Source organism: Plodia interpunctella, chromosome 21 (assembly GCF_027563975.2).
Source record: "Plodia interpunctella isolate USDA-ARS_2022_Savannah chromosome 21, ilPloInte3.2, whole genome shotgun sequence".
NCBI lineage: Eukaryota > Metazoa > Arthropoda > Insecta > Lepidoptera > Pyralidae > Plodia > Plodia interpunctella.
The window spans coordinates 8,206,208-8,226,045 of record NC_071314.1 but is presented as its reverse complement, the minus strand read 5'-3'; positions in this window follow the sequence as shown (position 1 = coordinate 8,226,045).

Below are 19,838 nucleotides of genomic sequence, written 5' to 3'. Positions count from 1 at the left end.
AAACCCCTGCGGATGCCATCGGCCGCTTTACAAAGAGGCGCCTCGGATCTAACTAGCACAAGGCGCCTCAGCGACTGGCCGGTCTCTTTCACCAGAGACCGGACTCTCCACTCTCAGGGGCCCTCCGACATCTGGAGGACCCCTGCCGCCGGGTGGGACCTCTGTCCCACCGATTCAGGGGGGGCGCCCGCAGGCGCGCCCCCAACCACCAAGGCGAGCCGCACGCCATCCAGTCCGGAAGCAGACCGGAGGCAGCGGCTCTCCGTCTTATTCGGCCGCAGAGGATAGGGACAGCGGCGCACCGTAATACCGGCAGTCCTCCTCCTCTGCGGCCCCACCGACCACCATGCCTGCGCCATGGCCGCGCCTCATTCGGCCGCAGAGGATAGGGACAGCGGCGCACCGTAATACCGGCAGTCCTCCTCCTCTGCGGCCCCACCAACCACCATGTTTGCGCCATGGCCGCGCCTGGTCGCGGAGGATGGGGAGAGCGGCGCACCGTAATACCAACCCCTCCTCCTCCCCCGCGACCCCTACCACGGCTGTAAGAGTAGAGGGCTTAGCCCCCTTCTCTCACAGCCACTGAGCCAATTGGCTCTCCAACCTGGGTTACCCGACATGGGTAACCCACCACCAGTTGCCAGGACATTTGCCAACGGCTAACAAGACCCCTAAACGGGGAGTTATTAACCGTCGCCCAGGGTGCACCAGCCCAATAACTTGTCAGCCGCCGCTATCACCGAATCAAAGATCAAGTGACAGAAGCAAACCTTCAAATCATCGAGCCAACGTGGAGGTTTCCTGACAGTAGCACCCCTCCCCAACCTAACCTAACCTTTTTTTTTTTTTTTGTTTTCGCAGGGGAATGCATTTACGCACTGAGTGTGGGACTCCTGGGCAAACGGCCCAGACTACCCACTAAACCCCTGCGGATGCCATCGGCCGCTTTACAAAGAGGCGCCTCGGATCTAACTAGCACAAGGCGCCTCAGCGACTGGCCGGTCTCTTTTACCAGAGACCGGACTCTCCACTCTCAGGGGCCCTCCGACATCTGGAGGACCCCTGCCGCCGGGTGGGACCTCTGTCCCACCGATTCAGGGGGGGCGCCCGCAGGCGCGCCCCCAACCACCAAGGCGAGCCGCACGCCATCCAGTCCGGAAGCAGACCGGAGGCAGCGGCTCTCCGTCTTATTCGGCCGCAGAGGATAGGGACAGCGGCGCACCGTAATACCGGCAGTCCTCCTCCTCTGCGGCCCCACCGACCACCATGCCTGCGCCATGGCCGCGCCTCATTCGGCCGCAGAGGATAGGGACAGCGGCGCACCGTAATACCGGCAGTCCTCCTCCTCTGCGGCCCCACCAACCACCATGTTTGCGCCATGGCCGCGCCTGGTCGCGGAGGATGGGGAGAGCGGCGCACCGTAATACCAACCCCTCCTCCTCCCCCGCGACCCCTACCACGGCTGTAAGAGTAGAGGGCTTAGCCCCCTTCTCTCACAGCCACTGAGCCAATTGGCTCTCCAACCTGGGTTACCCGACATGGGTAACCCACCACCAGTTGCCAGGACATTTGCCAACGGCTAACAAGACCCCTAAACGGGGAGTTATTAACCGTCGCCCAGGGTGCACCAGCCCAATAACTTGTCAGCCGCCGCTATCACCGAATCAAAGATCAAGTGACAGAAGCAAACCTTCAAATCATCGAGCCAACGTGGAGGTTTCCTGACAGTAGCACCCCAACCTAACCTAACCTAACCTAACCTTTTTTTTTTTTTTTTGTTTTCGCAGGGGAATGCATTTACGCACTGAGTGTGGGACTCCTGGGCAGCTAATCGGCCCAGACTACCCACTAAACCCCTGCGGATGCCATCGGCCGCTTTACAAAGAGGCGCCTCGGATCTAACTAGCACAAGGCGAACCTAACCTTTTTTTTTTTTTTTTTGTTTTCGCAGGGGAATGCATTTACGCACTGAGTGTGGGACTCCTGGGCAGATAATCGGCCCAGACTACCCACTAAACCCCTGCGGATGCCATCGGCCGCTTTACAAAGAGGCGCCTCGGATCTAACTAGCACAAGGCGCCTCAGCGACTGGCCGGTCTCTTTCACCAGAGACCGGACTCTCCACTCTCAGGGGCCCTCCGACATCTGGAGGACCCCTGCCGCCGGGTGGGACCTCTGTCCCACCGATTCAGGGGGGGCGCCCGCAGGCGCGCCCCCAACCACCAAGGTGAGCCGCACGCCATCCAGTCCGGAAGCAGACCGAAGGCAGCGGCTCTCCGTCTTATTCGGCCGCAGAGGATAGGGACAGCGGCGCACCGTAATACCGGCAGTCCTCCTCCTCTGCGGCCCCACCGACCACCATGCCTGCGCCATGGCCGCGCCTCATTCGGCCGCAGAGGATAGGGACAGCGGCGCACCGTAATACCGGCAGTCCTCCTCCTCTGCGGCCCCACCGATCACCATGTTTGCGCCATGGCCGCGCCTGGTCGCGGAGGATAGGGAGAGCGGCGCACCGTAATACCAACCCCTCCTCTTCCCCCGCGACCCCTACCACGGCTGTAAGAGTAGAGGGCTTAGCCCCCTTCTCTCACAGCCACTGAGCCAATTGGCTCTCCAACCTGGGTTACCCGACATGGGTAACCCACCACCAGTTGCCAGGACATTTGCCAACGGCTAACAAGACCCCTAAACGGGGAGTTATTAACCGTCGCCCAGGGTGCACCAGCCCAATAACTTGTCAGCCGCCGCTATCACCGAATCAAAGATCAAGTGACAGAAGCAAACCTTCAAATCATCGAGCCAACGTGGAGGTTTCCTGACAGTAGCACCCCAGGCGAACCTAACCTAACCTAACCTAACCTAACCAACCGACCGACCGACCGACCGACCGACCGACCGACCGACCGACCGACCGACCGACCGACCGACCGACCGACCGACCGACCGACCGACCGACCGACCGACCGACCGACCGACCGACCGACCGACCGACCGACCGACCGACCGACCGACCGACCGACCGACCGACCGACCGACCGACCGACCGACCGACCGACCGACCGACCGACCGACCGACCGACCGACCGACCGACCGACCGACCGACCGACCGACCGACCGACCGACCGACCGACCGACCGACCGACCGACCGACCGACCGACCGACCGACCGACCGACCGACCGACCGACCGACCGACCGACCGACCGACCGACCGACCGACCGACCGACCGACCGACCGACCGACCGACCGACCGACCGACCGACCGACCGACCGACCGACCGACCGACCGACCGACCGACCGACCGACCGACCGACCGACCGACCGACCGACCGACCGACCGACCGACCGACCGACCGACCGACCGACCGACCGACCGACCGACCGACCGACCGACCGACCGACCGACCGACCGACCGACCGACCGACCGACCGACCGACCGACCGACCGACCGACCGACCGACCGACCGACCGACCGACCGACCGACCGACCGACCGACCGACCGACCGACCGACCGACCGACCGACCGACCGACCGACCGACCGACCGACCGACCGACCGACCGACCGACCGACCGACCGACCGACCGACCGACCGACCGACCGACCGACCGACCGACCGACCGACCGACCGACCGACCGACCGACCGACCGACCGACCGACCGACCGACCGACCGACCGACCGACCGACCGACCGACCGACCGACCGACCGACCGACCGACCGACCGACCGACCGACCGACCGACCGACCGACCGACCGACCGACCGACCGACCGACCGACCGACCGACCGACCGACCGACCGACCGACCGACCGACCGACCGACCGACCGACCGACCGACCGACCGACCGACCGACCGACCGACCGACCGACCGACCGACCGACCGACCGACCGACCGACCGACCGACCGACCGACCGACCGACCGACCGACCGACCGACCGACCGACCGACCGACCGACCGACCGACCGACCGACCGACCGACCGACCGACCGACCGACCGACCGACCGACCGACCGACCGACCGACCGACCGACCGACCGACCGACCGACCGACCGACCGACCGACCGACCGACCGACCGACCGACCGACCGACCGACCGACCGACCGACCGACCGACCGACCGACCGACCGACCGACCGACCGACCGACCGACCGACCGACCGACCGACCGACCGACCGACCGACCGACCGACCGACCGACCGACCGACCGACCGACCGACCGACCGACCGACCGACCGACCGACCGACCGACCGACCGACCGACCGACCGACCGACCGACCGACCGACCGACCGACCGACCGACCGACCGACCGACCGACCGACCGACCGACCGACCGACCGACCGACCGACCGACCGACCGACCGACCGACCGACCGACCGACCGACCGACCGACCGACCGACCGACCGACAGACAAAGCAGATATAGTATGTAGTTTTACATATATTAACTAACATGTACGTTAATGTCAAAATCTATGGCAAACAAGGGCGTGCTGTGGTGACGCCATGTATCAATGGAGCATTGCTCTAAGTTCTGTAACTGGGTTTCAAAGATTCATATAAATTTTCTTGTGAATGCTCATAGTAAACAATGTTCTGTAATAGTACTAACCGAAATTTCCACTGGTGTGTAAAGCTCGCGCCGCGAGTTATGAAGTGGTTGCTGACATTAAGTATTATTCACGCGCTACGACGAGTGGCTTAGGCTTATTACAGCCGAGTCGAAAGCTGCCAAACGAATCTGTACTTTATGAATGTAGAATTAGTGCACATTATAAGTATCGTGGGTAGGTAATGAGAGGAGCGCGGGTTAGCTGGCGCGTCGCCATGTTACCGACCTCGTCACTTCACCCGACGTTATTGAAAAGCGGGTGGATGCTTCAAGTTCCTCTCGTGTGTGCCCCGGCGTTTTACTGTATTAACAAAATACGCGCACTGGATCAACTGACATGAGAAAATACTTAGGACTTTGAAAAATTTGATTAGCCATTTACTACCTTCCGTTGTGCTCTGTTTCTGCTGCTCTTATTTTCTATAGGTTTTGATTATTGATATTAAAAGGAACTTCTCTCATATTAATTCACATAACTAACTTTTCCACACCATAATGAAAAATAGTCAAATTAGTCGCTAGTCTAGTAAAAAAAAAACTTGACTTGTGACTAGAGTAACTCTCATTGTTCTACGTCGCCGTCGCATGTATTGTCTGAACCAAAATGTTTATGACGATGAATATAATTTCATAATTTTAAATAACAAATCCCAATGCTTCAGGATGATTAAAAGCGAAATGCACCTCGCCTCCTGCTTGTGGCATGTTACTATCACTGAGGCGTGTGGTGTATGTGTATCTGTGGTGTATATGTAACAAGCCCCATAGCTTTGTGCGGCGCCGCCCGAGCGCGTAATGTACTTCAAATACGTTATTGAACATCGCTGCCTGGATAATGGCATCGCAGGAAGCTATCGCGGAAAATGTCGTGTACTTCAACATTATCGATATCTAAACGTAGCGTTAAGTGTCTGTGAACTCGTCAAAATATTTTACGAACCTTTACATTTGCAATGTACGGAACGAACAATGGCAGCCACTAGACTAGCCACTAGAACACACTCTATTAGTGCTCTGCCGGCTGGCTTCCGCGTTAATATTGCTTGCGTGGCTAACACCAACTCGAGACTGGACCTGAGGATAGAAATGTCAAGATTTTATTATGTTTTGGACAAAGTAATTATATAAAGTACGAATCCATCGGAGAATGGAAGCAAAATCATGACTGAACGAATTTAGGTGCAGTCATTTTGCTTGCTTTGATTTTGACTCTATTTAACTCTACTCTAACCATAGGTCCCAACTCAGATCTTTTAAAACTTATTAAAAACGATAACAATAAATGTTGACAGTAGCATAAGTAAATAAAAGTTGTATAACATAAACTGAGTGTAAAATCTACATATTAATATCCTGAATCAAGTTGGAAATTGGTTCCTGTTGTAACAATCAAACCGAAGAAGGCGAGTTTCCGAGAGTAGACTATGAATGCGAGTGGCGCTCCGTCCGCCGCACGAGTTGCGGAGTTCGGACGGCGGCGGCGGTTGCGCGTGACAATGACAACCCAGACTATCACAACTTCGTGTTCTGGCTGCTGTTGTGGTTTGAAATAAGCAAAAATACTTTTGCTTAATTTTACAACATTTATAAAATAAGTTAGTAGTTTGGACAGGAATAAAGATCTGACCATGCGTATGAGTACTGTATGATTAATACCAATAGGAATTGAATTTGTTAGCAGACAGCCCAAAAAATGCTTCTAATATATATTGTAAATGAATGAATCAGAAATTTTAACACCGAAATACAATAAATTGTTATGCACATTAGTGCTCGGACCAAACATTGTTGTCGGTTCGATAATCATCAGTGTTATAATATGCCTTTTCTACAAAGTACTTCTTTAATATAAATTCTGATTTTTTTTTGTTTATTTTCAAATATAAATAGACTAAAGTTAAAATCCTTACATATTATAAACAAAGTCCTCTGCCGCATCTGTCTGTTTGTCTGTTCGCGATAAACTCAAAAACTACTGCACGGATTTTCATACGGTTTTCACCAATAGATAGTGTGATTCCTGAGGAAGGTTTAGGTGTATATTTTACCTGAGCGAAGCCTGACGGGGCGCTAGTATTGATATATTTGAAAAATTATCTTCCCTTCTTTTCAAAACATTATAGCAAGGATTGCTCTGTTTTTGCAGAATGAAAATGGTATTGATGGTGCTAGCACCCAAGTATTATGCCATAAGACGTTAATCTATGAAAGATTATTGAAGAAGATCATCTACCTACAGGCTGGAAGAACGAGTCACATGGAAGCTCACGTAGCGCGCGACAAATTATACAATTGATTACGCGCGGCGTGACGCCGTGTCTCCGCTACAGTCGCTCCTGCAGTACCCAGGTTGTCGGGAAAACTATTTTAAGTATACTATTGAAATGTTATATTATCTTTTATAATTTTACTAGCGGCCGCTTCGGCTCTGCACGGATATATAACTTACGCAATATTATGCATGTTTTACACATATAAACCTTTCTCTTGAATGACGTTTCGTAGTTTTATAGATTTAAGCATAAATAAAATAAAGTCTGTCGACAGACAGCGGGAAGCGACTTTATTTATACTATGTCATCATAATGATGCTAGGAAGTTCAATACTAAGAGATACTTTATTAAATCATTATCAATTAGTTTAAGAACTTTGTTCTTGTCGATGGAGCATTTTCCATCTAATTCTGTCCTCGGCCATTGATCACCTCCCTACGACACGACACCTGCTTTATCTTTTACTACATCTAGGAATGCCCTTCTTGACTTTATTAAATAACTGCTATTTATAATTAATCCAAACAAACTCTCACATTAATAACATTCGTATGGAAGTAGGATCTAAAACTTTTAATTAGCAGCTGCCGCCCGGGCTTTGCTTCCGTACCCTGAGGATTTCCGTATGAAAGGTGTCATTCTTGGTATCAAATAACAAAATTTGATTTGAATGAATATCCAACGCCCTCATGCACGTACGTGTGTATTAGTATGATAAATGTTATTTCATAATTTATTGAACTCAATTATGAAATTAAACTGTGAATCTATTCGCGAGAAACTCAAAAACTACTGGGAATTGTAAATTTATAAATATATAGTTTGTAACAGTACAATAGGCGGACTTAATGCGCAAAGCATTATGTCTCAACTCAGCCTTTGGATCAAAAAGAGAATGTTATGTGGGTGTAAAATGTAAGCTTACTTATACATCTAAATATAAATAATGCGGTACATATTACTCCATAAATTTACTAGACAGATTTAATAATTGCTTTATTTTATGTAACTTTTGTTTATTACATTATCATCATGAGCAGCCGTCCGCGACCCACTGCTGCGTAGTCCAGGTTCTACGCCAGTGACCACGTGGGACATCCTTACCCAGTTCTTATTTATTTTGTAGTATTTAATTATTTAAATTTGATTGTTGTACACGATAAAGTTTACATCGCTGTTATTATGTGCGATTAAGTTCCCACAACGGAAAGTTCCCAAAAGAAAAGTTAAACTTTTCATATTTTAATTTTCTTTCACGAAAGATATAATATAACGTAGTTACTTCTATTCGTAAAAAAATGAATGCATGAAGTTATCAATGGTCGTGTTGCCGTTGTCTTCAGAAGCGCCGCGTCGACGCGCGCCGTGTCGTCCGCGTCACGCCGAGCCTGCTCCTTTGTGAGCCACGCGAATGGAATATAAATCAACGCCCGAATGGCTGCTGTCGGACGTCACAACGCTTCCATACAATAACTGCAAGTCACCCACAATCCGACAGGTTTCGGATTTCTTGGGAACCAGTTTTCAATACATCAGGGTTACGAAGTAATATTAACTAGGTATTTTGTATTAATTTTATTTGAAGTTGTTTAAGAGTTTAGTTTTATTTTAAGGATTCCGTAATCAAAAGGCCAAAATGGAACCCTTATAGGATTACTCTAAATATCAAAATTCAAATTCAAATCATTTATTCAGAAATTAGACCTTCACAGGCACTTTTTCTCGTCATTTTTATATTTATAGTTATTTCTCACAAGCTACAAACTACTAACTATCCGGGTCGATAGTCCCTTGAGGCTGTGAAAAATAAAACTTGTTAGTCAACGCGTTCAATTATTATATGACCATTTATGTTGAAAATTAAAAACTACAGAGTACTTCCCGTTGAACTAGAATCGTGAAATTTGGAATTAACAATGCAAATAAAAGGAAAGATCCGAAATTATGTAATTTATAGCTCGTTTAAAAAAATACCATTAAATGTTACAAATTTTATGACTATATAGGAAACTCAAAACCTATATGGCACTTCCCGTGAACCTTCCCGTGAAATGCAGGTAGAGGATTACATACAATAGTTAGTAATTTATAGCATCGTAAAAAATTATGGCTATTCTGAAAATTTTCTGACTTTACTTTAAATTCGAAATCTACAGGGTACTTGCCATTTTGACTTCGAATGAAGGAAATTGTCTAGAAGATAGCAGTACACATAGAAACAATATTTTTTGTGGTAATTCCTCAAAGTACCTAAAGTAATGATTACTACATACGGGCCGTTGTGTAGTGTTAAAATTTTTGAAGCACATTGATCCATACATACAGTGAAACTATGGAGACATAACAAGATTTGACAGCACACGTGACTGCCTGACGCGTGTTACGTTCCGTCGCGAGTGTTTGGGTCGGAACTGCTAACATCTCAGTGCAAGGAGCAATTTGGATTGTGCCAACATTGTTCACAGCTCCAATGCACTTGCTATGCATGTTTTGAGATACAAGTATTCTTGCAACTAAGTGGTGTAATACAGTGACGCAATGTTTGAGAATAACTGAATTTCTTTATATTAACTCGGTAGGTAACGCTTAATATTGTTTTTGAAAATAATGAAATATGCATATAGCCTAGAGAAGGGGAAAAATAATAACTCATTTTATTGGTTTCTCAAACATTATGGTACAAAATCTTGAAATTGATTTTGATCCACAAACACTCTACTGTCGTATTTCTCAGAATATTTCTTACTCTGTTTTTGACGCTCGCTTTAATTAAAAATAAACAATATTTTGCGACGAAACGAGAAAATAATTAACACCAAGCTAAGTGAATCTAATTGTCTTCGGAGACCGAGTTTGCCAGGAGAGTTGGTCGATCCGCGGACGACAGAGCCGCGCCGAGCTGAGCTGGCCGGTCACTTCACGACACATTATTATAGTAGTAAAATCAAGACGGATTACGAAAATCAAAGACTTTTACCAAGATGCTGAATAAGGGGAAAAGTTCCAATTTTTTTGGGGATTTTTAATGAGGCCCATTCATGCTGCGAAAGTAAGTCAAAAACGAGGCTGCGAATTAATAACTTATGTTATCGTGTTTAACTCCTCGATGACCTAGGATGGTGTCAGGAAAATGAAATATAATTTGTTGATTATAATTTGTACTGAAATAAATCGAAATGTGGTACGAAGCTACAAGCTCCACGGCAGTCTACGACATTCTAATGCTAGATAAACTTTCTTATCTTTTTTTTTGGCACTGCTCGATAATAAATGCTGTTTTTAGAGTAAACAAATATTTTCTTTAGTTCAGAAAACTCGAATATAAAACGTATTAATACAAAATACATTTAGCTTTATTGTTACAGAAACAGAAATGTTAACAGTAATCTAGGATTTTGGTACTCTTTAGATGCTTTTGAGCTGGGTTTTGTTAAAACAGTCCACGTGTAACTAAAATGAAATATATAATAGAACTGTCCACAAACAAACAGTTCTAGTTACGGGTGGTAGCTTCTTTGTTTCAAGAGGATCGTGCGATCACCTCGGGCTCTGAGGCTAACGAGTGTAAAATTAATAAAGACTTGTTGAGAGTGAGAGCAGGTCGCGAGGTCGCGTGTCGGCAACTCCGAGAGCTAATAGAGTGTAATGGAACGAGGCGCAACTTCATGAGGCTCTCAGCGATGGAAAGTGAACACTTCGGAACTAGCAGGACTCTAAGCATAGCTTAGCGTTTTACAGCGTTGGTTCATATAGAGTAAATTAAGTATGTAAAATTGTGTAAAAAAAATATTATCAGCAGAGTTACAAACTGCTATAGGATTTCTTTTTCTATTCAATAAGGTGTTCAAAACAGGTTACAGCCAACACATTACCCACACAAAATAGATTGCTACGACAATGTTACGAAAACTAAGTATAATACACACACGTGCTGTATACAACACTACTCAAAATCAAAATCGAATCATTCAGAAATTAGGCACTTTTTCACGTCATATTCTAAATGAAATAACATTTACCAAAGCTACGAACTACTGGCATTTCGGAACACAACTGCAGAGAAGAAATGCTGAAAGAAACTCGTTTATACAGTGTTGGTCCCTATCATGCCAGAAGGGCTTACCATTTTTTAAATATACATTTATATATAATTTTATCTCAGTAATATATCAATGTAAGTACATGATAAAAAGGTTTGGATTGAATCATATTATGATTGTGATCGAGTGCTGATGAAAAAATAATAATTAACCAAACGTAATATTTTTAATAAGAGATCAAGACCATCTATAACACGTTGGCTAGCTCATCTAGAAATAATGAAGGAGGATTGTTTGCGTCCAGCCTATAGCGGAAAAGTGCCAAGTCTCGGCCCAATCGGGCGCCCTAGACCGCTGAAGCGACACCGTGAATGCTGATCTGTGGGAGCTGCCAACTGGCCAACTATAGCGCAGAACAGAAGACTCTGGTGCTCTCTCGTCTCGGAGGCCAAGATCCACATTGAGGCCACTGAGCCAGTGGAAGTATCCACAACCAAAGAATACTAAGGCATACTTACATAATAATAGAAGTCTCTTAATTATGTCTCTACATATGCTTTTAATATTTCATTATACAATTGAGTTTTTCGAGACAAAAATATATAAAGTATCATATCTAAGGCTTACTAGTTACTTGCTTAGTAGTTGTTTATGGCCTGTTTCTTGTATTATAATACTATTGCCTGTTTTGATATCGGCTTATCATTTGTCTGTCGGAGTGGAGCCCTGAGTAACAATGCTGGGTGACCGTCTGGCACTCGACCGAAGTTAATTGGCGCCATAAATTGCGAATCTCGTTATCTCAATCATTGCTTCGCACAGACAATACATCAATGAAATATTGTTCTATAAACTAGAATATTATTTGCTAATGTCTCGTCTGAACTGGCAAGGGTGCACAAGGTTAACCCGTATGAAGATAAATTTATTTGGAGAGCTCAGCTCAACTCAGAACGTACGAATACAAATTATTTATTTATTTTCAACCTTTGTCGTCAAATAGGAAAATATTATTTAGGTAATATGAAAAAAATTATAACATTTAAAATACAATCTCTTATACTCGTAACTCCAATTATGACCAAATATTTGATGATGTGTAAGACTCCATTAGGTTCGAGATTTTATAAATTGGACCTGTATAACTGTACACTGAAACTAACATCCACTCAAACATGCAGCAGTGACGTTTGCTGTATAATTGAATCCACACAATGTAACGTAACCCAGAGCCGGTGCTCAATAAATCAGTCAGCGCCGCCGCCGCTGATATCACCATGATTTAGCGCTACACCAACACAAACCGTTATATTAAAATGCTTCTACCTCTATGTTATTTCCATGTTGATATTAAGCGATGTCATAAAATGTTATTATTATGAATGTATAATAATAAGATACTATAAATTTGAATTTTATTATTCCTGAGAATCGCTTCGTTTCGGAAAAAGCTTAAGGAAATTATTTAGAAATTCACGTGGTTTTTTCTAACAGAGTTTTTAGTACAGAGTTCAAGTAATTGTTAAATTTATCTTCTTTCGTTAAATTTAATATTACTTTATAGAATTTGTCGATGTAGGTATCAAGTTCCAATTTAAAAGCGCACTATTAATTTGTTTTTTTTATTAATGTGCGGTACTGTAAGGTACATTTTTATCATGAATGATTTGAGAGCTCTTGTTGATATTACCAAGCAATTTGAATAATATCGCTCAGTCCAGTGCTCTCCTAAATCTGCCAGCCGGTGATGGACGGACGACGAGCCAATACGCTGCGAAATATGATTTAGTTCTCCGCTTCAAACAAAAGGCCGAAGTGACAGGAGACTTTAATGAAACGTTTCGTTTTAAAGAGCTCGGCTCTTCTTATATGATATAATAATGTGAATAGAACATACACACCCAAATGATACAAAATACCTCACCTGTAATTCACTAGGCTTAAACGCAGAAGGACTAGAGTTGGCAGTTGCAGGCTGATTGAAAGAACAAGCTCATAGTAAAAAGGTGACGCTAACATATCCACATTTCACGGAATTACATTCAGGTGCCATCCACCATGGATCCACCAACTAACAGAAAGGTTAAATATTTCCAGAATAGTGAATGTAAACTCTGCTTACCACGACATGTTAACAGATAGACGACGCGTCATCTCCATTCGCTTCACAAATTGTATGACAACATCATAATTTTGACTAATTTAAACCGTGACATTATTTAGTGGTGTGTAGACCCGCCCTAGAATAGTACCACTCCATATCATCCCGTGGATGTTGTACAAGGCGACTAAGGGATACATAGCCTTAACAGTTGATAGGCAACAACCCAAAGAGGGTTGACGTCAGGCCGGCCATAAAATAGTAGATAGAACTTCAAAATTGATTGAATAAACAAACAAATTTACTTTTGCATATAATATTAGTTGGGATCGTTGGGATTACTTAATATATATTGAGTATAATTGTGGGAATACTTAATCGTCGTTGGGAATACTTAATATATATTGAGCGTGAGTATAATTGTGACCAATTATGATGAATGAATAAATCATGAGTTATACAAAATATAAATGTCTAGGAAGTAGTCGGTCAACTCAGCCTTTAGAGAATAATTCGCGGCGCGCGATCCTGCCGTCCCGGCGCGCACCGTGCTCCGGCAACATGCAGTGTTATTGCTTCCTCAAACTGAATCTCTCTAACTTCAAAATTGGAATTACCGCATAAAGTTAATTGTGAACATTTTTAGTTCGGCCATTTGAGCTGCATTCAAAACAATTCATATTATTATGCAAACGTACATATTTTATTTTTAAGAACGATTAATAATTAGTTATCTGATATTCAGTCAAATTACGTTCGATATCTAATAAACTTCAATTGTTTGGTTTAGTCATATTTCGAAATAGCACCTATAATCTCCCAAAATAGCTGTAATAACATCAATAAAGCTACCCTAATCACGAGGAACAAAGAGCGAGCAAACAATAACACGCGGAATGTTCAGTTGGCTCCAGCGGCGCGGGGCTCGGGGAACTAGTTCGCACACACGGAGCTGGTTTTCCTTCAATTAATTGCGGCCCGACAAGTAGATTAACGTTCTTCGACCTATTTCAGCTCGTGTCGCTCCCACACTCAGGCTATTGACTACTTTGGCGGGAAATGTTTGTTATTCGGAGGCAATAAGAATACGAGTACACTATTTTAGCAAGCTCGTATTATATTTGCTAGCGGCACGTCCCGGCTTCGCTCGGGATTTCAAGAATCACAATATGTGTTGGTGAAAACCATACAACAACAGCAGCGTAGCTTTTGAGTTTATCTTTTATTTTTTTCCTTTCACCAGCACTTGATCACAATCATAATATGTTTCAGTATAACTTTTGACCATGTACTTTATTGTGTATTTACATTGTTAATTAGTAATAAAAAATTATACATAAATTTATATTTAAAAAATGGTCTCCTTCTGGCATAATAGAGACCAACACTGTTTGAATGAGTTTCTTCTCAGCAGTGGTCGTTCCGAAATGCTAGTAGTTTGTAGCTTTGGTAAATATCATTTAACTTAGAATATGACGTGAAAAAGTGCCTGTGAAGGCCTAATTTCTGCATAAATGATTTAATTTTAATTTTGATTTTTTATTTTATCGCGAACAGACATGATGATAGGGGCGCGGGTTCAATTCCCGCTCGATTCTAGATTTTTTTCATCTCATTATTATTTTCAAAAATAAGTTAAAACGCACGTGTGAAACGTGTAACAAATACATTTTAAATATACTTGTTTATTTAAAACCAAAAAAGAGGACAACAACGTTACCGCACTTCATCAAAAGTGTATTTTATTTATTTTTTGCGATTGATTGGTTTAGAATGGCGGAGACAAGTTGTGAAAATACAGTTCTCCACTATCAAAGATAAAGGATCAAAATCTCTTGCGAACAAATTGTGATATGTAGTTAGATGTGTCTGGTTTGCATTCTCTCAGAAAACATTTCACGAGATGTCTCGGCGGCGCTAACAAAATTGCGCAAACCGACAATGGCGGCCATTTCAAAAGGTTTAAGTGGAAGGATTCGTTTCCAAGGGAAATCCACACAAAACCCTAAATTTCTTCACACAATAGAATATACATGAGCAAATATTTGTCCCTCGCGGGGCGAATAGAAAAACAAATACCCTGGTGACTTGGCGGGCGCGCCTAGCCCGGGAGCTGGGGATTGAGGACCGGGAAAATGTTTGGTCTGTCTGATATAACAGTAATTAATGATTTATTACTTTTCTAAAAATGTATTTATTAGCAATATCATAATTACTCATAAGCACCTATAAGTATTTTGGTAGAAAAGGACAATATGAAGCTATCCATTCTAGAGCTTTTGTCTCTATCTCGTTTGCGCATGAATTCAATACCATTGAGTTTTGCGTCTGCTGGCTGAAAAATATTTTAAAGATATTGAACACGCAGGGCGTTATCTTCCTTCTGAACATAGGATGGGCAAAATGCCTTAAATCTTAAAGTTGATACTACTCGTAAATCTACATTTTATCCGAATGGGCCATGCCGGCGCCCTGCATTCCCGTCAATGACATGAAAATGTTTTGATATTTAGGGCTGAGGCATTTAACAAAGACAAAATGAATCAAGTATGCGCAAGCTGGATACTTGCCCCAAGATTTCTTTCAATCTACCCTTTCTAATTCTTATTATAGAAAGTGTACATTGTAAACATTATGTAGAGCATTGCAAACTTTATATCAGTCTTGGTTTAAAAACACTATACCTTAATATTCTTTGAACGTACTATATAAAAAAAAGGAAATCAATATCTTCAAGCTCTCGGACTAATTGTGCTGAGTAGCAGCGCGAACCGATCGGCGATGAGGAAAACTGAGGCTCGGGCCGCGCCGTCACTCAGCCGCGACTGATTCCGAACGAACCCACGCTCTCTTATATCTACCAGACATCGTTCCGGTTTGTTGTAAAAATATATTTGTTTCCACAAGCTTAGTCAGAGACAATAGAGGCCACAGAGAATATAATAATTTTTCTTTGATATTTTTTTGTGGCGTTTTGTCTCCGTATATCATTATGTTAATCCGATCTGGACTATATATAATAAATTAAATGATATTAAACTAAAGCTGAAATGCGTAATTATATATTTGTATTGCTAACGTTGTACGGAAAATGCTTGAAGTAAATTATTTTTATATATTTTTAAAACCATTATGTGGTAAAATTTACTGTTCCACTGCTTGGTTAATGTCTCTACCATATTTTTCAACCTATCAGATTCCTTCAAGTCTAATTTGTAGACTAGGTAGTGTAGTGATACCTACCACACCATACATACATTGCTGTACTCGTGATTCTGAGTTATGTGTGATATCTGAGTTTTTCAAGCTGCAACGAAGTGAAATGTTTGATTGGACAAGAGGCCGGCTCCGAGACACAATAACTTTGATTGGATTCGAGCTGAAAGAAACCTCGACATAAATGTATGACACCAAAAAACATGAAATGTTCTTAGTTGTGAGTTTAAACCGAATCTTTCATGTAGATACGCTTAAGAGTCCACCACTACTGTACAATGAGACATGAAGAATAACCCACTCCATTGCTCACCTGGATCATTAAAATTCATTTTAGATCTTTGTAAAAGACATTGCGTAAGATAAATATAAAACGATATTCCTCGATTATTGTTTGCGAATCTGGCAGAAAAAGTTTTGTGTCGACTCCTCCGTCCTTCGAGAAATATATTTGAAAGGATTTCAGACGTTTGTGACTAGGAGATAACATTTAATAAAATTGTTTTGTATCGAAGCTCTGCTTAACTAAATACTCTTATAATATGGTTGTTACAGTCTGTATGGAATGAGCCAACATCAGTACCGACATCGTTATTTGAAAATAATAACTAAAAGAGAATTTAAGAAAAATAAGTCTCTTTGTCGTATCTCATTCGTTATATTCACCTCCCTTGATGCTGAGTCGAAGACTGGACTTCTGACACATAGGTACCTATTTGAAATTTCGAGCGATGATCATTTTCATGGTCAAGGGTAAGTTGGCTACTATGAAACTGTATGAACTGTATGTGTCTATTCCATAAGGAAAACATGTTTTGATTCATTACATCATTTGACTGGTGCCTGTCTATCCGTGATTGCGAATATTGAATACTAACTTTTCAAGAAATATTTTTTAAGTTTAGTCTCAGCAAATGTCTCAAATCTCTGAATTGTGAATAATATTAGACACAGCATGTTGTCTGCTACTACTTATACTGTAGCACCATAAACTAAATATGATTGACTGTGTGTCCCCATGCTCAATCACATTTGTGAGTCCAAACGGCTTAATCGATTTTTTGTGGTTTGAAGATCTCAACTGAAGAGAATCTAAATTAAAAAATATCCCAATTGCTGAATAATTCTCTGGGAGCGAGAGTAATAACTGGGATTCTTTGCAACAGCGAATTTAAAAATATTCTATTTCCGCGGAGTTGGAATGGAGGAAACAATAAATTTGTTATTCATGGAAGACCCGCTCGAGAGAAGATGGAGAGAATGTAGTCATAAACACAGATGACTAGTCGATATTGAAATTACTGAGAGCCATAGACTTAAGAAAAATTGTTGTTGATTGGTTTATATTTTGACGTGGCGTCGATCCTTTATAGGTGCTACTAAAAGGTATTGTCAGCTAGTAGGTTTGGCTAGGCGGTTACATAATCTTAATAGATTATGTAGCTACAGGAATTTGTATTTATAAATCTTCAGTCTGTAGATATCCAGCTACACAATTAATAAACATTTTCTCATTGTTACACCATTAAGGTTTATAGCTACTAACATATGGTATTTTTTCTGTATTTTGAGGTCAATGTATAATATACAACTATTGTTTAATAAAACTTAAAGGTAAAGGTTGATAAGATTAGTAATCAGGTAATTATATCATAAAGATAAATTATATAAACAAGTAAAACCTAATTCGTCTGAAATCTAAAAATAAGATTTGCGATTGAATACGTGGCATAGTTGGGGGCATCCATTCAATTTCACCCGCCCTTATAACCAACTCGTCAAAGATTAATATCGTCCGGAGCAAAAAGCGTCCGGAAAAAATGTCCGGTGTCACGCCGCTGAAAAACCAATTAATTTTGCTTCAGAAATGAAAACGTTTTGAGGCGAGTTCGCGCCGAGTCACCGCCGCGGCGGAACTGAGTGAGTACTCGAATAATGCACTTTTATATGTTTTATATAAATGCTGTAGGTAAGTATGATGTTGATTTTACACGTAATGCAAGCAGGTTCTCTATTTGAAGTATTAATAGTTTATATAATCAGAATACGAACCTAAATAATGGGAAGACGCATGGAATGAAGATGAATATTCAGAACAAAAATATACAACCTATGAATTTGCCTAGTCTTATTTAATCAAAAGTTTTTGCAAAACAATATAGATCTTTTCAATCAGATTGTTGGCCCTATAAGACAACAATCTGATTGAAAAGATCTAAACTTCGCAAGATGTCGTTAAATTCAATTATCTTATTATATTACCAGCAACTCTGCTAGTATCCAACCGCAGTGCACCCCAGAGTGACTCGCCAAATCTTAAACAATAAGCTTTTGTGAGGTCGCGGCTGAAAAATTTAAATATGTTTTTGTAATCAAATTGTAATCAAATATTATTCACAGGCATTAGTGCGGGGACATGGAGGGGAGATTAGTGATGACTTTTTATTCGAACAGGATTCTTAAGAATTTCAGTCAACTTCTTTTTCAGAGTTTCTGTTTTTTTCTTAGTTTAGGTTTTCTATGATTCTATTATTTAAACATGCATAAAGAAAAAGAAACAAGGTCAAAATATTTGAGGTCTCTTGGAATCGAAGCGACCCATTAATACAAAGGCAGGATTCATTATGAAGTTGTCTGCAAATACGTAATCCACGTTCATTCAATCAATCACAGACACGGTGAATTAAAGTTCCATAAAAATATAATTTTCAGGCTGATGCGTCGGCGCTTTCCGCTGCATGCCGCAACAGCGTCCCGCCAAGCATCATTGTAGTGATCAGTCGAGATGGTTTGTGGAGATTGCTGTGTTTCCGATGGACATCGCGGAGATCCTGCACAGCACAGGCAAACTGTGAAGTTATTAACGATTGCGACTACTTGCCACGAGATAGCGATGGTCGCGATTACGATTTTAAATTGACTTTGGATTTTGTACTTTTTAACAAGATATTTGAATGCTTGATTATTAATTGAAGACTCATTACTCTAGTTCCAAAAATAATGTCATTGGAACGTTGCAACGCTTACAAAATGATGTCGTAGTAAACATATATAGGTACATAACAAACTATCGGCAATTATAATATTGTAGATAATCTGATAGGTATGTGATATACATAAAGAATTGGAGGTTAACAAAATTTTACGAATATATCGCAGGCAAAACATCAGCAATTCGCAATTCGTACAGGAATAAGGAATATGAACCTACAGATACTTAATCCTTGGAGTGCATTCCTGAAAGAAAATATGTATCGCTTCAACATTTTAAAATATCCTTTTCTATCCGAGAGCACTCAGACCTTTGATCGCAAACGCCGAGGCTCTCCTCTAACCTCGTTTCCCGCCGCGGCTGCGCTCGCTACCAATCGAGTTATGCCACAATGTACCTACTCTGTAAATTTAAAAATGTTTTATTTTAATAAAAAGCAAGCTTCTTTTTAAATTACTTTATGGTTCGGGCACAGATAAAAACATGGTTCAAACATTCATTAAAAAAGGAAAACGTTTTTGTAGATCTCAGTCAAGTTAATTATATACCTATCAAACGAATTGAGAGACTATGAAATAGCATAGTTTTTGGC